Source organism: Myotis davidii, unplaced genomic scaffold (assembly GCF_000327345.1).
Source record: "Myotis davidii unplaced genomic scaffold, ASM32734v1 scaffold205, whole genome shotgun sequence".
Classification (NCBI taxonomy): Eukaryota; Metazoa; Chordata; class Mammalia; order Chiroptera; family Vespertilionidae; genus Myotis; species Myotis davidii.
Window position 1 is genome coordinate 5502993 of NW_006297573.1, and position 7402 is coordinate 5510394.

The following is a 7402-nucleotide window of genomic DNA, read 5'->3' on the forward strand; positions in this document are numbered from 1 at the left end:
CGTGTCATTCCTTCTTCGCCGACTCCGTCCACACCTTTGGGGACCCCTGGACCTGCTGGGGTTGGACCCCAGCACTACTTTAGATATCACAACTAGCCTTAACTTCTCCTCTGCCAGAGTGACCTTTCCTAAACACAAGATTGATTTGTTTACTTGACTACCCAAAATCTTCAATGGCTTTTATTTCCTAGAAATAAAATTCTTCAGCTCATACTATCTGCCTTCATGATCTGGATTCTGCCTACCTATCCAGCTTCATCCACCACCCCAGGCATTTTGTGATCTGGGAAACCATTACATACAACGCTCTAACCTGCCAGGAGCTGTTCCAACACCTGTGACTTTGCATATGCTGTTTCCTTTGCCTGAGAGTTTCTGTCTTATTAACCACCCAGCAATCTCAAAATTGAGACTTAAGACTCAGAAACAGCACCCACTCTGAAGGGGCTGACTTGCTCTATAAGCTCAATGTACCTTGTGTATACAGCTTAGGTCTTATCCCTTTGTACTGTAGCTTACATGTCTGCCCCTGCTCCTAGCCTATGAACTCCTGAAGCACAAGGAATAGTGCTTTAGGGATAGTGCTTGGCCCATAGCAGATACTCAATAAATATTTGTGAAAGGAAGAGAGACTTAGGTAGAGAGAGAAAAAAACATACAGAAAAAAGAAATGGTATATAATGCATTAATTTCTCTAAGAAACCATTGCATAGCTGCTCAGATTAAAGACAAACTTTATATTCAGGCCATCAGAGAGATGGGAGGAGGTCAGAATGACTCAGGTTGTAGGTTGAGAATCAGTGGATGAATGTTGTATGATTCATTGAGAAAGGGAGCAGATCGGCAAAAGGACTAGGAAGAAATACAGGTATAGTTTTGGACATACTAAGTTTTTAGTGGTTAAGATACTTGAAATTCTAGCTCAGATTTTATATATATGTAATGTTATCTGTTGTCAACATTCAAAACTGACTCAACATTTTGCTTTTTGCTGTAATGTTATCTATCTAATAAGCACTGAAAGTACAATCTTAATCCTAGAGCATCATGACCACAATGGTGGACTTCCTTTAAAAATGGTTAAGGGGAGGTAAAGACATTGACTATCAGAGGTAGGTGCAGACTACTTTGTCAACAGACTCCCAGTGCCAAACAAATAGTCTAATCCTATATAATAAAAGCCTAATATGCTAAGTGTCCAGTAAACCAGTCAGCCGTTCAACCAATCAAAGCATAAATATGCTAATATGCTAAGGTTGCTCAACCACTCACTATGACATCACTGATCACCATGAGGCAGATGCTCTGACTGGTAGGTTAGCTTGCTGCTGGGGTCTGGCTGATTGGGACTGAACAAGATGGGCAGGACATGCCCTGGAGCTCTCCTGGGGTCCCTTCCCAGCTAGCTGGCCAACTTCCCACCTCCCTTCCCGGCCCTGATCGTGCACTGGTGGATTCCCTTGGCCTGGCCTGCACCCTCTCGCAATTCAGGTCTCCTCGGTGGGTGTTGGAGAGCTGGTTTTTACCCAATCCTGCAGGCCAGGCTGAGGGACCCCACTGGTGCACGAATTCATGCACCAGGCCTCTAGTTGTTAATAAAGCCATAAATTGGCCATAACTTGACAACTGTGGGCAATATCCATAGAAACTTCCCTTCTCCTCCCAAGTACAATAAATAAATATGCTTTCCAAATTGATTTTGGGCCACAAAGGCCATAGTCTCAGCCCTTCCTCAATCTTTCTCACACATTCTCTTGCATCTAACCTCCAGTGAGTCTGGTAGGGAAATGAGAAAGCATGGCTGACTAAATAAAAATCAGCCACAATTCGAGGCAGCAGGGGTGCGGTCATAAACAGGAACTGTAAAAAAAGGAAGGTAAGATGTGTCAGTTTCTTCTCTTTCAGCTCTGCCCACATAGCATGGTTTTAGCTTTATTCCCTTCTCCAAAATGTTGGCATTTTTCATCCAGCATCCTGGCCTTCCTTTCCTTTCACCTTCCATTCTAGCGGCTCTTTTTGTTATACACTTGGCTTGCTTTCAATCGAAGCACTCAAGGGCCATGGTTTCATTGTTACTGGTACTACTTAATTTCCTATTTCCTGACCACAAGTAATAAACTTCTGCAAATCTGTGGGGGGTTTTTTGACACTAGTGTGTCCCCATGCATGAAAAAATCCTTACCCAGTCCTCATGAGAATTCAATGATAAAAATTTACTGCCAACAAGCTGACCAATTTAGCAGATGCTTTGAGAACTAAGCCAAAATCTGAGTTTCTTAACTCACTCCTAATTGATGTCCTCCATTCCTCAATGTTTTCTCCATGTATCATCTTTCTGGTTTTTCGAGTACCATTCTATTTTTTTTTTAATTTTCTTAAATCCTTTATTAACTTTTAAGCCATTGTAGCTATTTACTTACTTATTATTATTAAAATATATTCTTATTGATTTCAGAGAGGGAGGGAGAGAGAGATAGAAACATCAATGATGAGAGAATCACTGATTGGCTGCCTCCTGCATGCCCCCAACTGGGGATTGAGCCCGCAACCTGGGCATATGCCCTTGACTGGAATGGAATCTGGGACCCTTCAGTCCACAGGCTGAAGCCCTATCCACTGAGCCAAACCAGGTAGGGCTAAATCTTGATTTCTAATTGTGAATTAGAATTTTGGTATCTTAGATTTGCAAATGCTGATTTGCATAACTTGATACTACCTTACATTGATATTGTGATTGCACTTGCAAGGATGACAAATTTCAGAGCAAGCTGTGCCTTTTTAAAAATATATATATTTTATTGATTTTTTACAGAGAGGAAGGGAGAGGGATAGAGTTAGAAACATCCATGAGAGAGAAACATTGATCAGCTGCCTCCTGCACACGCCCTACTGGGGATGTGCCTGCAACCAAGGTACATGCCCTTGACTGGAATTGAACCTGGGACTCTTCAGTCCACAGGATAATGCTCTATCCACTGAGCCAAACCGGTTAGGGCCAAGCTGTGCCTTTCAAACAAGAGACTTTCACAACTTTCTATTGGAAGATTATAACATACCTGTGGTTTGTTCTGACACAGTTTCAAGTTTTAGACTAAAGTTTCCACATAATTTCACTACCTCTATTAGTTTCACTTTTTTACCACATTAAGTAAATTCCTATTTTTCAGTAGTACAAATGAGGCAGAATAGTAAAAAGTAGGAAAATTCCTTGGCCAGTAGAAAGGGGAAACTGAGACAGATAGCTGATTCCCATCCCACACCCTGACCCACCGGTCTCCTACTCCGCTGTACCACCACTCCCTTAAGCATTAAGCCCTTAGGACAATGAGGTTCTGATCAGCATCAAACAATATTAGAAACAAAGCCTCTGGTCTGTTGACCAAAGAGACAGTACAGTGTTTTTGTAAAACTAGAGATGATGTCTAGGCCTCAGTTGTGTTTCAGCTCCTGGCCCAGAAAAGCAGCAAAACCAGACGAAGTCACAGCTTGGCTGACATCAGGACTAGATGCAATGAATAATGACCCCCTACCCTAGTGCCCATCAATCAATAGAGAGCACCACCCTGAAAGGACACCTGGAAAGCTGATGAATATTCTATTAAGAATCTCCCCTGAGACCTTACTACACACCTAGGCTCTGTAGAGAAGAAAAATAATTTTCTCTCTTCTGGGTTCTTGACTGAGCCATCCAGGAAATAATCCTTATGCCAGATTAGAAAGAGGAAAACAAAAATCTAATAACATGTAAACCTCCTACATATATGAGAGAGACCCAGAAAAACAGAATAATTCACAAAAATGGCTAAAGCAATGACCTTAACTGTCACCTTCAGCTGAGGACAAAAGATGATGTTGGAGGGGGGGTTCCATTAGAAAGTTACAAGGGAAAGCACAGTGTAACGAGGTAAGGTTGTTATGCAGATTCAAGTTGTTGCCTAATGCACTGATGAGAATTTCTAGAGATAAGGTCACGCCTCTCTTCCTGGTCTAGTGAGGGAGACACCTTTACAAAAGCAGATTTTAGAAAGGGTAACTTATTATGTTTTCAGACCTCTCCTATTTCCTTCCTTCCTTCCTTCCTTCCTTCCTTCCTTCCTTCCTTCCTTCCTTTCTTCCTTCCTTCCTTTCTTCATCCATCGTTCTGTTTTTTGCTTTGAAATATATGTTTGTCTTTTTAGTTTATTTTTCTATCGCCATTTATCCCCTCCATGCCCTCTTCCACCTCCACCCAACCCCTCCCCACTGAAATCACCACACTGTTGTCCATGTCCATGAGTTCTTTGTCTACTGTTTCTTAAATTAACCAACCCTAAAATAATCCTATGCCAAATAGGCATGTTTGGGGGTGACAAATTCTGCGCCCCTACAACTCCTGGGCTATAAACCTGTACAGCATGTTACTGTGCTGCATACTGTTGGCAATTGCAATCTGTGTGATGCACTGCACTATGAGTTACAGTGGCTATGATATCACTAGGCAATAGGACTTTTTCATCTCCATTACAATCTTATGGGATCACCATTGTCTATGTGGTATACTAAAACATCATTATGTGGCATATGGCTGTATATAACCCCTACTGTATATAGCAGGCACCGTTCCTCACAACCTCTTTAAGAGATATCCTATATAATAAAAGGCTAATATGCAAATTGTCCCCTCGACGGGGAGTTTGACCAGGGGGTGGGGCCAGCTGGCCAACTGCCCACGGCCCCTCCCCCTGGCCATCCCCACGCTCCATGGGCCCCCAGCCCCACTCCCCCATCGGGGTGGACCAGCTGGACCCCAGCCATGCATGAATTAGTGCACCGGGCCTTTAGTAGTGTTATAATACCCATTTTACAGATGAGGAAATTGAGGCATAGAGGATTAGAAAATTTACTTAAGGTCACACAGTAAGTATTGGTGCCAGGATTCAAACATGGGCATCTGACTCCACGGTTTCTGTTTGTAGAGTTCAATACTACCTCTCTAACACTATAGTTAACATATGGAACAACCACTGTAAGTGAATTTGCAATAAGAATGCCTTCAGAGTTAAAGGAGTAATTGAGATTGGTCTCAACCAAAGGTCTGCTAAGTCACCTTAAGGAGACTGAAAGACTGACAGGACAGTAAACTCCTTGACAGCCACATAAAGGTATTACCTACCTAGAGAGGCAGTCTGTTAGTCTCGGGTGGACACTGGTGAGCCATGGAAGCCTGGAAAAGGCAGTGCCCACAGTCAGGAGCTAGCATGGCAGGCGAGCACTTCCAGTGGAGGAGCTGATGGAAGTGGCAAGTCCTACTGGGAGGCAGACGAATCAGACCTCCATCTTTGAATCCCTCATATTATCTGTCCAATGCAATTTGAGTATAAGAACATGCCTGGAGCAGGCTATGCAAATATCCAATCTGCTAAAAATTAACTGGTATTTTAGTGAGTAGATTTGTGTGTTTATCAGGGTGAAATCAACTTCCTTGTATCCAATAAGCTCTGGAGCACTGGAAAGAATGGTTTCTGGAGTCTAGCCCTGCAAGTGCGAGGGCCAGATTTGGAACCAGTTTTACCAAGGCTCATGCCATCTTACAAGTCTTTTGGCAACCAACCCATCCCTTTCCCTAGTGATAACCTCACTTCACTATACAAACAGCTTAGAAAAATTATCCCAAGACATTAAAAACAAACATGGAGCATTTCAGTCTGGAAAGATGAAGCCACTACTGTTATACATCTAAAATCTGTAATAGTTTGAGAGAGAGAGCTAGAATGAACGTGCAATTGCTTGCCAATTTCTAGAAGAATGAAAGTACAAAGTAGTCTTTAAAAATTAAAGAGGTTGTTTGTGGATAAATAGGTGCATCTTAGTGGATATAAAATCCACGGGGGTAAAAATGCATTCCCTTGAGTATTTATTGTGAACTCACTAAATTCAAAGTACTGAGTAGGGCACTTCAGAGAAAACATGAAAAGCAAGTGGTGGCAAAGACCTGTTCTCTGTCCTCAGTTGCTGGAAATCTAGAAGGTAAGACAAAGCGCCAAAAACCTGCCTTGGAAAACTGGTGAATGGGGTGAAACAAAGAAAATAGAGATCACATCTTTTGAAACAGCCAGCGTGGCCATCACCAGCTGTCCTGCGACGCCATGTTAAGAAGTCTGTCCATACTGCCGGGCACAGGGATTGGCAGGATGACTAGTAGCAGAAATGCCCTCGCTCTCCACCTTGACTCCCAACCCACCTGGCATGGAGTCAGCTTATCTATCATTTGGGGAACTCAGTTTAAGAAGCAGTTGCTTGCCAGGCGATATCTTCTTGAATAAACAGTGTCCCATCTTCAGAAAAATAATGTCTCCTCCTCCTCATTCCTCAGGCTGCCCCGCCTCCCATCTAAGAAATATTTAAAAACAATCCTAACAATCCAAAAGAACAGAAAAGGGAGGAAAGTTTCAGCCAGTGTCCAAGGCACAAAAACCCTCTCCATGTCTGGGGCACTCAGCCCCTCCAGGGTGCTAAGAGGTGATGTCCGGGAGAGCTCCTGGGAAAGAACAGAATGTGGAAGTAAATCTAGAGCCAGGAGCCTGGGGGTGCATCGCTCCCGATCTCAGAAGCCTGGGCAGCTTAACAGACTGGGAAAATGTAATAGTAGTAAGTGGGAAAGTTGTGAAAACAAAGGTCTTCAGATTTGATGGAAGGCAATGGAAAAAGAATCAGTACAGGAATTTGGGAAGGGGGTATGCACTCCTAAACGCCACCCTCTTCTTACCCAAGGTCAGCGCAGAAAAGAGATTATGAAATAAAGCAAAATCAATCCTCTCTTTATAATACTTTTGAAGTCTTCCAAGTTTCTTTAGTTAATATTGATCTTATTCATTGGGAGTGAGAGTGACAAATCCAAGGTTGGTATTTTTTGTTTTGTTTTGTGTGTTTTTTTTGCAAAAGGTGCAGATAATTGCCAATACCTGTAGGGGATAAAACCTGTTTTACTAAGAGGGGAGTAGTATGCTGTGTATCTTTAAGCAAATTACTGAAGTTCTCTTAATTTCAATTTGTCTCATCTGTAGCATGGGGATAATAATCCTATTTAGATTATTGACAATTAAGGGGGGAGGGGCGGGGGAAAGACAGCCCGAAATCGGACCTCTCTGAGGTGAATACATATATTTAGATGTCCTTTGGCTGGCGCTCTGAGGACCAGCCGGGCTCAGCAAGCCGAGTCGTGCAGGAGTGAACCGATCTGTCTGCCAAGAACTCTGGCCAGCACTTTTTACGCTCTCGGGAGCACACACCCTAGTGCTTCTCCCGGGCGGCTCGGAGCCACGCGGCTCGGGAGCGATCTCTGTCAGTCCCCCGCAGAGGCGCCGTCCTTGGTTCCCACCCAGAACCCGACACCCGCGGGAAGTAAACTTGGCGGGACCCCGGG